General features: G+C 41.0%; 1 pseudogene across 1 annotated transcript in view; it reads left to right on the top strand.

Moving 5' to 3' along the window:
- The window catches only part of LOC147322409 (uncharacterized), a 35,036-nt pseudogene extending 18,005 nt beyond the window's left edge, over positions 1 to 17,031 (top strand). The window contains exons 5-6 of the transcript XR_015131086.1: positions 13,045 to 13,564; positions 13,881 to 17,031. The product of XR_015131086.1 is annotated as an uncharacterized LOC147322409 (transcript). The remainder of the gene's footprint in view (positions 1 to 13,044; positions 13,565 to 13,880) is intronic.
- The last annotated feature ends 1,510 nt before the right edge of the window (positions 17,032 to 18,541 follow it).

Here is an 18,541-nt window from a genome sequence, read left to right as displayed (position 1 = left end):
CAGCAGGAAGGCTCCACACTCCAGACCGCAGTCGGACGGCCAACTCCTCCTCCTAGTCCTAGCCCCCCTGCTCCAGCAGGTCGCAGAGAATGGGGGTGAGAGAAGACTCCAAACCTCCCTCCACCCGCTCATTGTAGTGTTGATGCATGTGTGTTCTAAGGTGCATTTAAAACCCAGGAGGGCTTGGAGCTACCTGCCAGAGAGCAGCAGGTAAGCGCATGGTCCCTCCTGCTAGCCCTCAATGTCTACGTGTATTTAAAATTGAGAGGTGGGCAACGATGCCAGGGGTGGGGTGTACACCCTGATGGTACTTTGGACTCCGTGTATCGTGCCCACCCCCAAGATCCTATATGTATGTGTAATGAGAGTGTGAGTAATGTGAATGTCTAAGTTGTGGGATAAAATTGAGGCAGAGGCAGCCAGAAGGGGACAGAGGGGGGGGTAGCCTCCTCTGCACCCTGGTGACATACCCCTACTCCAAGGCCCTGCATGTGTGGGTGGTTGTGGTGGAGCGGGAAGAGGGAGGCAGCTGGAGATGGGGAGGGAAGGAAGGGAGGGGCAAGTGACCCCTCCCTGGGGCCAGCTCCCCCGCTGACCCCAGTAGGCACCCCCATACTCCGCGACCCGCCAGGGAAAGGGGGCCCAGGCCCATCCAGACCGGGGCCCAGTGCAGCAGCGCCGCCCGGCCCCACAGAGCCCGGGACAGTCCACCCAACCCCACCACAGAGAAAACTGCACCCACCCCACCATCCACTCATCTTCCAGACTACATAAGACAATAAACACCCAGGCTGAGATCTTCCTCCACCTCTCCTGTATCTCCCCCTCCTGCAGAGGGAGCTCCTGAGGAGAGGAAAGCTCCTGCAAGATGTGACAATCTCCCCCACCAGTTGAAGAGCCCCCCAGGTGGCTCGACGCACCGGCGGCACCCTGCTCCAGGGCTGGGCCCCCATGCACCCACCCGCCCACAACCCCGGCAACACACCAACCAGGACCCAAGCCCCCGAGGCCCGGTCCGGGTCCCAGCCCAGAGACGGAGCGCCCCCAGAACCTCACGCCCATCCCGGACCCACCCAGGGGCAGCCAGGCTACCAGGTCAGTAACCCACGTCCGTCAGCACAGACCCTCCCCTAGCCCCGCTGCACGCAGCCGCGAGGAAACAGTCACCTGAGAGCCAACAGAGCCCCAGAGTAAACCTAAGGGTCCCCGCACTCCCCAGAAGAGGCCTGACCAAGCCCCGGACCCAGGCCCTGCTGAGCAGCCACCGGGAGTGATCTGGTATATATCAGAGCGCCCAGCCCTGGACACGAAGAACCACGAAGAACCACCAACGCACCGACACCTGAGGGCATACCTCCCTCATGTGTAGTATTGCTGCGTGGAGCCCAGAGGGATGAATGAATCAAGGCTTTATTGGCAACATGCAGGTTGCCCCGCAGTGGAATAGAACCCCCCCCCCCCCCCCCCCCCCCCCAACTTACACACACAACATAGACATCACATGGGAATACAGGTCGGAGATCGGCAGCGTTACAGAAAAACACGGAAAAAGTACACGACAATGGGAAAGTAGAAGAGGAAAAAGAGACCTCTACTCGTGCTGGGCTCCTATAGAGGACAGCATGAGAACAGGAAACAAAAAAACTCCTCTGCACAGAGAGCACATAAATGTCCACAGTACAACATTATGGAACACATGACAAGCCACAGGGTTGGGTAGAGGGTGAGGACTAATCCGAAGGAAACACAGCAGTCATCCTGCCCTGCGCTATTATTCCAGCGTGGACCCAGACCCGCCATGTTCTCCAGGAAAGGACAAGCATCGAAGGCATTTGGAAAGGGAATGAGTGAGTGCTTATTAGTGTTAGTGTATGTGTGTCCAGAGTTCAGCTGAGACAGTGTCCTCTGCCCTATCAGGCTAAGTAAACAGTCTGCCAGCCAACCCAGGTGGCCTTGCATGGAGTGGGAAGAACAGTCAACACACAGTCGTTATCAGGGTGTTTTTGTTCGGCTCCAGCCTTGAGCCCACAGCTGGCGCCGAGGAGGTAGCCGCATTATGATGTTGATTTTTCTTTTATGCGAAAAGCTCAGGAGAATTTCAAAGCTGTTCTTTAACACTCCGACACTGGTCTCTCAATCTCCCGTTGGAGAGCCTCCCCATGATGGTATCAAACTTCCGTTCCGTGGTGTTGTCATTCTTTTGCTCAGATAGCCGATTCTGAGAACTCACAACTGCAGTGTGAGTGAGCTGTTCTGCGATGTGATCCAACTTTTGCTAGAAGGTGTCATTTTGAGCACGCCTCTCCTTGATGTAACCCAGTATACACTCGGAGGTGTTATTCTGAGTCTTCAGGGCAGCTGTAAGCGTCTCCAAGGTCTTAACCATGCTGCTTTCAATGAGCCCGTTCTAAGAAGTCGCTCCTAGCATATCTGCAATAGAGCGTTTTCAATGCGTACTATAAACCGTCCTGGGACTCACCTGAGTAGCTCACTAAAAAGTTATGTGCACCCCTGGTTAGAGTCTGACAGCTGCTGGTAAGAATGACCTGCAGTAACGCTCCTTCCTACACTGTGGGTGTAAAAGTACTGCTGAACGAGCTGCTCAGTGCTTGTACCGTCTCATGCAGAGGTGGGAGGTGTTCTATTTGACAGAAAAGAAGGTGGGAACAAATCCAGTACATTACAGACCTCTAAGGAAACTGTGGATTTGAGAATATTTACCACTGCTACAAGAATGACAGAAATGGATAAAAAGTTGTTTTGTGCCTGGAGATGTTGTCATGGTTAGATCCCAATGTAAAAACCTCGAGGGTCTTGGGTATTCTGAAAAATCATAACAACCTTTGCAGATAAGAAAGGTCTGGTACGTGTAGTTCGTCTTCACACAAAAACAAACGTGATTGAAAAACCTGTAACAAAAATTACTTTTGTTATGTGAAGCTACAAACTGATGAACTAGATTACTGGTAGAAGGATGTATGAATGAAACATGGTCTGCCCTCTTATGCATATTGTATGAATGTATCATGACTTATTATGGCTCCTTTAAGTTAAAAACCACTCCTGCATGTTTTAGTAATAAAATCTTTGATCAGTTTCATAAATTGTAACACTGCTCATTTTAAGTGTTTTTCATTTAGTGCAACAGCTGGATATTAACCTCATAATCAACATAAGCAGCTGTTTGTTTTCATTAGTGTGTTTTCACTATCTTGACAAAACAGAACATAAAAAACTTAATATAGCCATGAGATGTGATTTGAGAAGTATTTTGTATATTGTGTAGGAAAAGCTGCTCTGTACCGTAAACGCTGAGCATCAAAGTTCGTGTCCAGCCAGAGACGTCTACCTCAGATAAAACTGACATATTAGATATCAAATAACTGAAACTTTAATCCCAATGTAAAACAAAACAAGTGTGCGTATGGAGAGAAATAACAGAGTAACAGAGACTGATGAAACATTGCACAGACATACAGAATCCCATTTTTAAAATCAGTCACTCCTGTTAAAAGATGAGATATTATTAGAATACTTTCAAAAAGCTGAAAATGACCTTTACCTTGCAATAACACACCTTGGAAACTCCTATTGCAGCGGTCCCCAACCCCCGGGCCTCGGACCGGTACCGGTCCGTGAGTCGTTTGGTACCGGACTGCGAGAGTTGAGGCTCAGATCTGAAATGTATGGTTTTCAGGGTTTTTATCGGTTTTCAGCGTTATTTTGTTATCGTTTTTATCGTTTTTTCCTGGATCTTTTCACGTGTGTTATGAATAAATCTTCTTTTTTTCGGTACCGGTACTAGTTTTATTTTGTTGTATTTATCCGCGACACCTTAAAGGCCGGTCCGTGAAAATATTGTCAGGCATTAACCGGTCCGTGGCACAAAAAAAGTTGGGGACCTCTGTCCTATTGTGATTAAGTGCTATATATAAAAGGAAATACATTAATAAAAAATCATCTAAAATCAACTAATCAAACTCAGCCAGCACAATAAAATGCACTTAAATTGATCAAAAACTGAATTGATAAATTCTTATTTAGAGATCTCTTCAGTTCAGTGATGGTGGATTATAATCTCTTTTCAAATCATTCAAAAAAGAGAAAACTGTAGAACATGTTATATTACACTGTGAGAAGGTAACTGATCCAAAACCTCAGTAACATAAAAATGAAACTGGATCTTATTGATTTACTGCAAAAGGGCTCAAGAAGTGAAAGTTATCAGGCCTTATTCCAGTTTTTAAAAGAGAAAATAGTTGCTGGTCGACGTTCCAGTTCACACTCCACACCAGTTGGTGGCGGTAATTCACCATTTTGTTGTTTGACAACCACAAATACAATTTCTAAGAAGAAGAAGAAGAAGAAGGGCGGAGCAAAGTGAGGACGCTCCACGAGAGGAGGCGTTTGCAGAGAGAGCTGCTTTTTCATTCAAAGAGAATAAAGTAATACCAACGTTTGGATCGATATCTGCATCGATCTGCCCACCCTTGTCTCCTGGATCGTAGCTGAGATCAGCGTGAACCACGTGGGTCTCTGCTCCCTGATCTGTTTCCTGTGTTTGGAAAGAGTTGCAGCTTCATCGCGGAGTTTCTCTCGGTTTGTGGGCTCATCTAAAGGTAAGCACCGAGCTAACTTTACTGTGAGTTCAGTTCATGTTGAGTTTAGCTCCTGAATGAGGTCTTCTGCTGCTCTCCTCGGTGTCTGTTCACAGTTTATTGTGAACACGTTGAGAGAAGAGCGAGAGAGTGTTTGGAGAAAAACACCAACTAATCATTAGCTCAGCATGCTGGGAGAAGTTGGAGCAGAAAAGTCTTTTCATTGTCCCTGCAGCTGTTTTTCTGCCTGCACCAAACCTCTACAGCCTCATTTCTATTTGAAGTGATAACAGGAAATGGATGAGAGCGATCTGCTGCAGTATCAGGGTCACAATAAACTTTATTGTCCAGGATGTGGATGAACACATGAGAGGAAGTGAACTCCTACAAAGTCTCATTTTAATGAGTGTGGCTGCTGTAAAGTGATGCACAGGAAGATGTTAACAAAAACTAATGAAACAGAGATGAAAGTAAACAGTGTTCATATTTGAAAGCACAGAGAATAAAATATATTGTGGTGGTTAATGTGCAGCTCTTGGTGATTTGGAGAAATCATGTTTTTAATCACGTTGTGGATTGAATTTTTATTTTATTTTATCTACAGAAGTTTTTCCCACCTGTGATCGTTCAGATTGATTTGTTGGGTTGACTTGAATCATGTGAAGGTTTAAAGCTGCACTTCCCCCAAAAAGAATAAAGTATAATCAAGAAAAATGTAAAAATGTCTTCCTGTGTCAAACACAGCTGCAGTCAAAGCAGGAAGGAAAGCACTGAAACCACTGATCAAAGCTCATTAATCAAAGACTGCTGATCAATGGCCATGAGTACCATTCCCGCTGCAAGGGATCAGTGGTTGTTGATCAATGATCATGAGAATTTGCATATTAATGCTCAATAACTGACCTCCCAGCCCATTGTTCCTTCAGTGGTGCTCGTTTCAGTCATTATGCAAATGCACTGTTGAAGATTGAGGAAACCTGCAGTCAGCTGAGACTGAAGAAGTCACTTGGATGAGTCACGAAATGTTTCTCCCACAAAAAGCTACGTCCAGATGAACAGAATCAAAGTTTGGGGAATGGTGGAGTTTGGAGAGCGGCACCATGGGGGCTGGAGAGACTTGTGAAGTGGTGATCAGGTGTGGGCCTCTGTTATTATGAATGGTGGGGGTGGTGGGTGGAACTGGGGGGCTGAAGGAGTTGAAAGTGTGGGGTGGGGGAGTAACAGGTCTGTCCCTGTTTGTGGAAACCACAGGAGGAGCTGTTCAGGCTGTTGCTGGGTGTGAATTGTTGATGGAGTCTTTAAACTTGTAGTTGCTGTTTTCCAGACTGAAGCAGAGTCGTTAGCTGAAAACTGGTTTTAGAGGTTCATTCAGGACACCTTCTCAGGCTCTTACAGCCTTACCTGTATCATAACAAAGTGTATAAACCCCAATCCACCTTTAACATGGTCCTTCTCCCAAACCTTCAAATAGGACTTTCTGGCCCTGTCATAGTAAAGGGCTGCTTAGAATATTAGAGCCAATGTCACAAAGTTCCTCCTGAAGTATAAGTGAGTGAGAGAGTTTCCTCACTTTGCAGCACAACACGTCTCACAAGATTTCTACAAGCAATCAGAGTGAAATTTGTACTTTGTGTTGTCAGATGAACATATGAGACACTTTGACTCTTCAGTGCAGTGTGGAGCCTAACAAAGATCTGTTTTGTGTCCCAGCTGATCAGCAGGAGGAGAAGAGTCTGACGGAGCAGCAGAGGAACATTTTCAGCCATCTGGACTCAGCTGAGTCACTACAGAGGAAACAATGAGCTCAACACAGAAGGTGAGGAAAATATCACAGTTTCACCAAATAATCAGTCACGTCTAAAACTCTCATCCTCCCAACCTGTTATATCACTGTGTTGTATATTATTGTGTATTTTTAAATTATGTTTACAAACACAAAGAAATCACAATCAATTATCCTTCTTTAATATTAGTAGTATTATTATCAATTCTCAATACAATGTTATTTATACAGTGCCAAATCACAACAATAGTACAGGCTGTGATCAGCTGACCTGCTGCTCTCTGTGGATGTACACAACTGAATTCAACCAGATGTCAGCAGATGTTTCATGAGCTGTCCTGGCTGGTTTCCATCCTCTACACTGACAGTACACTGTCTTTATATTAGACACTATACTGTTGGTATGAAGGTGGAACTCGGTGAATGAATGTCAGCATCATGAGCTTCAGTTTAAATGAATCTCTGCTACACTTGATGTAATCTAACTGTGACATGAGCACCACAGTCACTGTGCACCAGTCACACACTGTCCTTTACTTTAAATCCATCACAGTTCAGCAAACGTATGGAATGCCAGGACTGCCATAATGAATTAATTAAACACACCATTAAATAATTAATTAAATGTGGCAATAATTAATTAAAATTGGAATTAATTAATTAAATAAATAGTTATGACACATGTAATTAATTATTTATGTATTTCACATTTTAATTAATTATTGACACATTTAATTAATTGTTTAATGATATATTTATTTATTTCATTTTGGCAGTCCTGGCACCTGGCTCTCATCATGAAATAATTTTATCTGTCAGCCTCACCCATCAAACTCAGGGGGCGGGGTTAACGCTGATCGAGTCAAAACCATTGCTTTGGCCTGGTGGCCATTGTTTCTAGCACACAACAACCGGCATGTGGAAGCTAACAGAACTGAGCTTTGAAAAACCCTGTTTGTGTGTTACCAAATACCGTTTTAATATTTTTTTAGCCGAGAATGTAGTGGTTTAATCTTCATGTGTCTGGTCGGTTTGTCAAGATACAGCCTCTTTGCAAAAGTGCTTCGATGATTTCGGAGATGTCTGCCCAGTCTCACGGCAAAGCGTGGGATAGACCCGCTCGCCTCGCAAGCAATCCCACCGACAAAGCGCAGGCCCCGGTACACAGCTGTAGTAACCCCCGCTGACTTCTTTTACTGAGTTTATATTTATCGGTGTTTTATTTCCTGATGTTCTTATGTGTCCTACGTGTTTCAGTCGCCAATTCTGAATTATAACTAACATTAAAAACATGTTTAAGGAGGAGAGAGAGCAAATAAATCTGTTTAACATCTGATCTTTGGGTTTTTGTTCAGTAATCAGCGTGACCTGTGTATAAACACATAAAAGAGATAACGTTGGTGTTTCCGTCATGTAGTAACTGCTGGCTTTAACTGTACAAAGGTTGTTCGACACTGTGAAACACATACAGACTTCATGATGTTCGGCTAATATTTTTATTGTGAATATTAATCATGCTGACCTCGCTCTGTACACCACTCAGCGAGGTCAGCATATCCACGATATCCTCAGCTCCATGAGTTAACACAAAGTTTCCCAGCTGACTATCTAACTGCCAACTATTCCAGAGATGTGAAAATATACAGCATAAAGAAAAGTGTAAGAGACTCAGCAGCAGATTAGAATAACAGTTATACATTTAATAAATCACCAAATGAATCCAAGAAACGAGCAAACCTGTTCCGACAATTTGAGTTTGTATTCCCTCAGCTGCAGACTCGCTGCTGTTTAAATGTTTGAAAAGGAAGATTAGATATAAACAAACGTCAAACATAGACTCAGTCTGCCTTCACATTTGATATGAGGCCAGCACGTATAGTGGCCTCAGCAGGCTATTACTGAAATACACGTGCTATATCATAAACTATGATATAAACAGGGAGGTCCTATTAACATGTTTAGTTTTAAAGGACACCTTCCTGCCTTTAGTCTCCTTCATGAGCAGTATTAGTTTTCTTCTAACATCCAGAAGTCTGCACCATGTGTTTCATAGTTTGTAACAAGCCTTTGACAGGTAAACATAACATGACCGAAAAAGCAAAAAAAAAAAAAAAAAAAAAAAAAAAAGAGAGAGAGTGTTGACATAAGAAGAGAAAATTCTCTCAATTATGGAGACAGACAAATGGTTCATTTATGTTTGATGTGTGTTTATTCCTCCCTAAATATCGTAGGTGAAGTTTGCCATGCACGTCAGATTTTCCTGCGCATTTTTATACCTCTGCCAACAGAGAGAGAAAAAAAATCACATTCTAACAGACAGCTGGTGCTTAGAATACAGTTGAATAACTATTAAAAAACAGATGATATTTAGATGATAGTTCAGTCTAACACATGTGCCAGTGAACCATTAAACGTCTGTGAAACTATGCAGTTATGAAACGTAACTTTAACCTCAGCCAAACCGATTTGCTCAGTTGTAAATAAAACAGCGAAGTAAACGTGACCCGACAGACAGAACCTGAGTGAATGAAGTCCAGCGTTTAACCACTGAGAGCTAAAACTCAGCTGAGGTTTGAAAGCTGTGTGCCGGTGATTGGACATCAGCCGCTGATGAAGCTGTTCGCCTATAAAGTGCTCTGTAAGGAAACAAGCTCCAGCAGCTCTGCGCTCGGGGAAAACACTATATTTACTTATCTTGTGCAGAAAAATGCGCTGACATTGCGTTATATCGAGCACCGGCTGCCCAGTTAAACTGTGACTATCACCAGGTAACGTAGGCGTGTTTCTTGAATTAGCAGCAGGTGTTAAACAGCTGACAGATGAGGAGGAGGATGCATGCAGGTAAACTGAGGGTCTGCTGAGCTGATCGCTGGTTTCGTGAGAAAAATGTCAGCTCGTTCTTTATGTTACAGAAGCACAGAGACACAAGACCAGGCGGAAAGAGACGATCGTTCGGTGAAAATGAGAATCTGCGAATGCAACATGTGGAACACGGAGAGTGGAATATGTAAACAAACCGGTTAACGTAACCCCCTCGGTGCACTCTGCATGCTAATTGTTAGCAGAGCTAGTGAAATCTCTGAAAACATCTGAGCACTTTTGCAAACATGTTCTATGTTGACAACCTGACCAGACATACGGCGCGACATTCGCGGCTAAAACACTGTTAAACGTGTAGCTGGTGACAGAAAAACGGGGTATTTTAAAACTACACCACCACCATTGCTGCCTGTGATTTGATCTGCATTCTGGGATACCTGGCTGCCCCAAGTCTACACAAGCAATCGATTATCTATGTGATGGCCAAACCCATGCCCACACTCTAAAGTCGGTAACTTTTGTATTTTCATTCTTCATTTGAACATAGTAATACATTTTAGTTTCCAATAACTTCATTGATTGGTTTGGATACATTTGTTCTATTTGTAAGCGCGCACATTTAGTTTACTTATGTATTCATACTACTTCATTTCTTTGCTTTCTGACTAACCTTTGTCTTTTTATTTCTTACCTGCCATCATCCCTGGGAGTTGCCGGACAAAAGATGGTAGCCAGGGTTTGAAACCATTAAATACAAAGGAAGATAATTGGACCACACCACCACTTCCTGCTGAAGGGGGGAATGTGTGTTTTCTTTACTTTAAAAACAAAGTATTTGTATTTAATTAAATATTTGAGTTTAGGGTTTAATGGGGTTTTTGATTTTCTTCTTTAGTGTTTAGTTTATTAACAAACTAGATTGTACTGCTGTTTGTGATTTATGATTGTGTTTTGTTTGTTACCCCTCATGTGTCACAATTGTCTGATCAGCCATTATATATACCCTTGTATGTCATTTCATGTTTAGGTCAATTATGTACGTTTGGGCAGTCATTTGGTTTGTTAAGGTTGCAGTCGTTGCATGAGTTCAGTTTTGTTTCTTTGACCTCTTTTATGAGCTCAACATTTATTATGCTTATAAATATAATTTTTGGGGGTTAAATAAATGGAAACTATATTTTTCTAATAATTCCTGGGCTCCTCCTGTTCTTCAACGCGGTCCATCACAATCTAGGATCGACCTGTTTTGACTTACTTTGCACGGCAACCAATCAAATGTTAGAGAAGCTGCATGGGCAGCGTTAACCCCGCCCCCTGAGTTTGATGGGTGAGGCTGACAGATAAAATTATTTCATGATGAGAGCCAGGCGCCAGGACTGCCAAAATGAAATAAATAAATATATCATTAAATAATTAATTAAATGTGTCAATAATTAATTAATTACATGTGTCATAACTATTTATTTAATTAATTCCAATTTTAATTAATTATTTAATGGTGTATTTAATTAATTCATTATGGCAGTCCTGGCGTTCCATACAAACGAACCTGTTTATCCTGCACTAACCTGCAGAGGATCTTCATGCAGTCTTTAAATAACACAGTTAATCTGCCTCAGATTGTTTTGCAGCATCTTTCACAACCTGAAAAAACACAATGTCACATGTACAGACCCAATGTCTGATTTCAACACATGAGGACTTACATGTAAGCTTTAATCTCCAGTTGATCAAATCCCACTGAGCAGTCCTTCCCTTTAAATCTGACCTCTCTTCTTCCTCTCCTGTCCTGTGTGTCTTATCTTTCTCCATCTGAGTGAAGTTAGCTCTCTTTCTTTTCTCTCCCTGTGATGTACAGCAGCTCGACCTTTAGCCAGCAACACACTGTGAGACAAACTGCACACAAACAGTTTGTGTGTTTGCTGATGTTTGTTGATAGAAACGCTGCATTTGAAATTACCTGTTTGTTCAGGTGCTGTGCAAAAAAGAAAGAAGAACAACGTCTCACTTTAACTCCTGACTATGACTCACAGTTTTGTCTCTTTCATCTCTTTTTATGTTTCAAACCCTGGTGATTAGTACACGATCAGGATTGTCTTTCATGTGTTACTGTTTAGGTTCATATTGGTTTGATGTTTGATGCCTGCAGTGATGAAATAACTCTCCTTAAATTCCTCAGATCAAAAGTAACTCATCTGTTTTTTAAATGTAAGGAGTAAAAGTAAAAACCCTCAGGTTACAAACAGATATTTTACTTCATTAATCCAAAATAGTAACTGTTACATTGAGTTTATTATCATTGAAGAAATTAGAAATTTATGGAAATATATAAAAGGAAACATAAAGAATAAATGAATCCACAGTAACCCTGTGATGAATATGATTAAATATTTTAATTGTTTGACAGCACTCATATATATTATATATTAATGTATACTTACATATTAGTAAATAGGCTTTTTAAAAAGTTGTATTTCACAGGAGAGAACCTGTGTTAAAAGATTGACGCAAATATTCTTTATTTATTTCATTATATTGCATGAATGTCTGTTACATGCTTAAATATAAAGTTCAAAAAGTGTAATTGCATTCTGGCTTATTGATCAATGATTGCAATTAAATACAGAAAATTGAGCGATTTATTAGATTATTTATGAGGTTATTATTTTTAATCTATTGACAGCACTACTTGTATCAATAAAAGAGCTGCAGCTTTCACTGACAGCACATCATGTGGTACTTTAACTTTTGTACTGTTTTCATCAATTAATTTTGCAGTTAACATGTGAACATGTTGGATGATCTGTCTGCTGTCACTGGGTGGTGCTGAGGTCTGAATCTGAGGGCAGCTCCTGGAATCACAAAGACAGCAGAACCATCACAAACTGAAAAATAAAGTTTATCCCTCAAATCTGAAATAAAGCTGATCCTCTCTGTCCTCACACACTCGGGATTTGAAGTTCTTCTCTTACATATTTTCCTTTCTACAGCTCTGCTGACAGCTGACATATGAGCTGTTTATTAGATAAAGCCTTATATACTAACAGATTTTGCAATATGTTTACCTTTGAGTTGTAGGTGCTATGTAAATTGATAAAAATGAGATGGAGCAGGTTTCAGTCCTTGTTCAGTCTGCAGCTGCATTGTGGTCACCAACATACGCAGGCATTATAACTGGTGTTTCAGCGGTTGCCTGGGTATTGGACAAGAAATATTAAAGCTTCAAATTATTTCTCTCAGAGCATGTAAGCTGTACAGAGTAATGTCCATGTAACTGTGAACAATAACTTATTAAGAATTATCCAGACTGTTTCTTTTAACCAGAATATTTGAAACAAACTTTATTTTAACGTAAGCTACCAAACAGCTGTAGCTGGTTTCATGCATAAATATTGGGCTTTACTATTTTAATCTATAGTCAATGATTGAAAAATTATCTGAGCAGATTTCTTTATTTTTTGTCTGACCCCACTCCCGTCTGCTAACATAGAGGAGGCGGGGCTTATGATCTAGCCAGACACTAGTGAGTGATAGAGACAACGTTTTCTACAGTCATTGGTTGAACAGTCATGAATTATTTTTAACACCAGGTTGGATGTAATGTGTTAGAACTACCAGCAGGTGGGGATAAGAGACCTTTAAGGTGTTTGGTGCCACACTCCACCTTCAGGTTTAAAACTAGTGTTAATGGAGGAAGTTTGAAGGTTGAGTTTGTTCCACGACTGCATTTCACTCACTGCCTCTGTTTGTATCTCTGTCACTGCAGGACCAACATGGAGCGAGAAGTCAGCGCTCTCAGGAGGCCGACAAACCTCACAGAAGAAAGAGAGAGAAAAAACACACCTGTGACAAGTGTGGGAAGGAGTTTGCTAGGAAGTCTACACTAAAACAGCATCAGGTCATCCACACTGGAGAGAGACCGTTCAGCTGTGACTTGTGTGGAAAGTCTTTTTCCTGGAAGCGTTCCCTAAAACAACACCATCTCATCCACAGTGGAGTTAAAGCACACAGCTGTGATCAGTGTGGCAGAGCTTTTACTCACAGTAGCAGCTTACAGAAGCATCTAGTTACCCACTCTGGAATTAAGGCGTACAGCTGTGACGAGTGTGGCAAAACTTTCAGCCAGATACGGAATCGAAATAGACACGTACGCATTCACACCGGACATGATGTGTACAGCTGTGAACAGTGTGGCAAACCGTTTATAACACATACAAAGTTACAACAACACATGTTTACCCACACTGAGGAGAGACCTTATAAATGTGACCTGTGTGAGAAGACTTTTAAATCTCCACATGACCTGAGACGACACCAACAGATCCACACCAGAAAGAGACTCTACAAGTGCAGTTACTGTGAGGTATGTATTTATATTGTTATCTTGTCATTTTAGCCTGACTGTTTGGAACAACTCTGCTCATTAAACTGTGTTAGCATGTTAGCAATTCTACTGCATGGAAAAGCAGCTCTGAGTGATTATTCAGATTTTCATTTCAGTTATGATTTTAGTATTACTGTAGTATTATGGTGGTAGTATTGTAGTTATTGCAGCCCAGTAAACTGAGTGTGTTAACTGATACAGTAAAATGTAACTAGGTGTCTGCAGAGATTTCAGGCGACGTTCAGGATAAAAATGTTGAAGGACTGACTTACACTGTTTTTGTGTCTTTGTTTAGAAGCAGAGCGACACAGATGGATCTAGTTCTCAACCCTGTCATCAATGTGGGAAAGGGTTTCATTGTGGCTTTTGTGGAAAAACTTTCAGTCAACGATGCGCCCTAAAAAGACATCAACGTAGACACACTGGAGAAGAACTGAAAAACTGCAAAGAATGTGGGAGAAGCTTCCCTACATCACATCACTTAAAAGAACATGAACTGATTCACAGTGGGGTTAAAAAGCACGTCTGTGATCAGTGTGGGTCATCTTTCATTACTGCAGGTCAGCTTAAAAAACACAAACGTGTCCACACAGGAGAGAAACCATACAAGTGCAGACACTGTGACAAAAGCTTCACACATTCAGGTAATCGTAACATTCATGAACGTACACACATGGAAGGAAACTACAGCTGTGACCAGTGTGACAAGAGCTTCAGGAATCTCAGTTCATACTCCGAACACAAACGATCCCACGTTACTAATAAACTGTTTCACTGTTACCAATGTGCCAAAACATTCAATTCATTATCTGCTCTGTGCAAACATCAACGTGATCACTCAGGGCTGAAATCACTCCCATCACAGGATCACAGTAACTCTGAAGAGACAGAAAGATCCTTTTCTAGTTTGAGGGTCAAACTTAAAATCCTTGAGATCGGGCTCCACAGAGTTCAGATGTAAAAATCTGATGAGACAGCTGTGAACAAAAATGTTCCTCTAGTAACATTTTAACCCTCAGGGGTCACCGGCATGTCAAAATCACATGACCAATTTAAAAGCAAGAAGATGCAGTAACCCAGAGTCTCCATTTCAACTGGAGTCGAAAGTGTGGACTTCAAACTATGTACCAGTTTTTAAATTGTGTTGACAGGCCATGTAAAACCAGATTTATGTTTTAAAAAAAATACACGCAATTTAAAAAAAAAAAAAGAAATAAAACAGCATTGTATTTAGAGCACGAAGAAAGGGTATAAGCGGCATGTTCTAAGGAAGGCACTAGCAAACACTCTCCGCTTGCAGGCAAAGAAATGAATAAATAAAAAGAACACCCCTTCCCTATTTGTGTTAAAGTGAACCACGTCAATCAATAAAAAACTATATGGCAACATGTGGCATTTGGTTGTTTAGGAAGATGGGGAAGTTTTAGGAGTGACACCAGCAGTCACTGTCAGAAGAATGAGGCAACTGCTGAATGCAATGACAGTGTTGTGGACTTTTTATGACATATTAGAGCTGGGCGATATAAGATTTTTTTCATATCACGATATGTTTTTTTCATTTCAGGCGATAACGATATCTATCACGATATAAGCCAAATAACTAATTTGTAAGATTTAAATGTGCCGTTGCTCACAAGTAAAATGTGAAATAATCAGCAGCTTGTTTTGATTTAAATATTTATTTCCCATAATAAGTTCAACAGGGTAGATGTACTTAAGGAACATGAGACGTTTTCAGATAAATAAAGGCAAATATTGCAAACTACACAAAAGGCAGCCGCTAAAGCGTTTAAGTTTCAAAATAGAACAAACGAAACAGACTAAATTGTCAATTCCACTTAGAAACAAAATATTAATTCTAAAAATAAATCTTAGTTTGTTTTACAGAAGAACAGACAAAACTGACTAACTTTTGTCAATATCAAATAAACTGAGAACTAAAAGGAAATTCTCAATCTCTCCTTGTTGTATAGCTTAGCTTTTCAAACAGTTTTAACAGTTACTTTAGTCTGACAAAAGCCGAATGACGAATTAGCGCTTCCAGTCAGAGACTGAGGCTACGTCCACACGTACACGGGTATTTTTGAAAACTGAGATTTTCCGTTTTCGTTTTAAAAAATAATCCCGTCCACACATAAAGGCAGAAATGAAGGAAAACGCTGCTATGAACATGCCAAAGCAGCAGGTGGCGCTAGATTCCTAACCGTGCAGAAATGTTGGCCAATCAGAAGTCTAGAAGCCTCGGTGGGAAAAAGTAAACAAAGCTGGGTCATAGAAGCAGAACCGAGTCGTATGTGTGGAGGGACAGTAACTGTGTGTATATGTAAGCATTTAAACACTGCAGAGAGTAGAATTAACAGTAACAGTATTGTAGAAATTCACAATAACGTGGCGCACAGTGTGACGTCAAAAAATGCGCACACCTTTCACGCTGCGTTTTCTCCGTTTTTCTAGTCCAACGCGTAAATGCAAAAACTGAGTTTTTAAAAATCTTCGTTTTCAGTGACCAAAAACGCCGTTTACGTGTGGACGAAAGGTGCAGACGCATAGAAAAATCTGCGTTTTCAAAAATACCCGGGTACGTGTGGACGTAGTGCATGCACCAGTTTATTGTATTTCCAGACTTGCTTTCGGCACAGTTTACAGTGCACGCTACTCTGTTTTTTGTCAGACTTGAAATAGCCGAAATACCTTCACACTACGGAACTTCTTTGGCTCTTCCGTTCGACAATCTCTCCGGCATTGGAACCATCATCGGTTTTCTCTTCGGTCACGCTCGGTTGATTTTTCTAGTCGGCACACTCATTTCCTCCATTACCCGCTGGCTGCTTCCCAAACAAATACACATGTGCGGCTTGGCACTTGTGCTGTACGTAACAAGTTACGTGACGTGACGCTGCGGCTGTGATTGGTTCGGCTCTGCGCTACTTAATTTGGATTGGCTGTTTGTTTTTTGTTTTTTTTGTTTTTTTTTAAGAGGACAAGAGCGGCGAGGTCTATCGCGATAGTTTAATTTTTCTATCGAGAAAAAGTTATATCGCGATACATATCGTTATCGTTCTATCGCCCAGCTCTATCATATCACATTAGTTATGTAATATCACTTTCTCACTTTACCATAGTAAGAGCACTCCTGTCACTAGTTTACATGCATGTGGAAAGTTAACACAGTGAGGCCAATGTAATGGGAGACATTAAACAGATAGTGAGACTCCTTCTGCTTATCAGGGATGTAAATTCTTAGGTGAAGGCTAAGCAGAAAACAAGGTCATAATTCTCTCTGTGAGGAGGAGGTATAGCCCCCCCGTGAGAGGGGCCAACATGTAAGAGTTTGTGGAATGTTCTTTGTCTGTGTCTCTGTATATAAGATGTAAGGACGGTGGCCACAATTCAGAGGTGGTCCTGATGTTTCACTGGGATGCTCTCTCCACATTGCAATGTGTTTATTAAACCCACTTCAAATCAAGCTCACTGGGTGTGTTGAAGGTTATTGTTAAATTTTCCACAACAAACAATTCAGGGAACTGACATGTACATCCTCTACCTAATCACCCAAAACCTCGGCTGATTGTGACCCACACCCGTTTTCACACCTTGGCTCATGTGATTAGGTAGAGGATCATCAGGGGGTCCTTTTGACACTCTTTGGGATGCTGTGCAAGACATAAAGCTAAAATACAAAGGTTTGGACACCGTTTTGCATGTTTCCCTACTGTAGGGGTCTCTGCAAGCATACAGAGCTCTGAGAGGGTACAAGTTGACAACTTTGGAATTCTACTAGAAACAGTCGATCATATTTGTTGTCAAAGCTGAATTCAGGGCAAACTACGCTAAATTAGCGTTTTTAGCTAACAGCTACAATAAGCATAAAAGTTACCTTACGGCTATCATTTGTTAACATGACGCTTGTTCTTATACATGTAATACATTTATTACCAACCTGAGAGTTTATCCGCTGGTCATTCGACATGACGAATGACTTCTGAAGTCTTAATTCAGCTCAAGATGCTGTAGATTCCCGTCAGTAACACTTTCGGTCCGCTAGTAAAACGTTGTTCTATTAATCTGCGCTTGAACCGGAACCGGATGTAAGTTCCAAAAAACTGAATTTTGGAACTGAAATTGAATTGTAGAACTGAAACTGAATGGTGAGAAGTGAAACTGAAATTATTCGAGAGCTGAATTTTTAAAGGATAAAATGCAGTTTCAAAGCAAATCAATTCATTTTCAAAATATAAAATGCAATTTCAATTTAGTGATGATCATTTTCAAACCATAAATTCAATTTCAAATTAGACTAATTCAAATTCAGTTTTCAAAAGCATTTATTCAAGTTACAATTCAGATTCAATCTGAGGAATTCAAATTCAAATTTAACTTATTCAAATTCAGTTTCTGATGGCACAGATTTCTGCCCATAGGCCCTGGTCACATAACCTCAGAGACCTGCTGGGATGATAAGGAAGAAGATCAAATTCAAATTTTATTTGTCACATACACAGTCGTACGCAGTACAATATGCAGTGAAATGCTTAGACAACTGCTCATGACCTAAAGAAAAAAAGACTATGAATAGGATAGGAAATAAATATGAAAATTAAAATGAAGGGTAAATTTAACTAGTAAGGAATAAAATATATAAAAATTGAAACCCAAAATCCTACAGGGAGCACACTTAATTCAAACTGAAAGTCCAGTAAATATTCAGGAAATTTATGTTAAATTACACTTAAAATCTAAATTTACATGTGATATTATGTAAAATTAACACTGAATTGTAATTTTAAAGCAGAAAGTGCTACTGCTGTAAGTAAGCCTAACAGCTTCCAGATCACTTATAGTTCTGGAAAGATGGCAGAAGGGCATCACTGCTCATTTCTACAATCTCTCAAATGTTGGAATACAAGCCTTTGTCCCATAAAAATGTCTACTAAAACCTACAAATGAAGAGTTATC

This window comes from Aulonocara sp. 'chitande type north' Nkhata Bay, linkage group LG9, assembly GCF_057382095.1.
Source record: "Aulonocara sp. 'chitande type north' Nkhata Bay isolate Kocher_YH1m ecotype deep benthic linkage group LG9, A_spYH_male_GT1.1, whole genome shotgun sequence".
Taxonomy (NCBI): Eukaryota; Metazoa; Chordata; class Actinopteri; order Cichliformes; family Cichlidae; genus Aulonocara; species Aulonocara sp. 'chitande type north' Nkhata Bay.
This window is presented reverse-complemented; position numbering and strand designations above follow the sequence as displayed.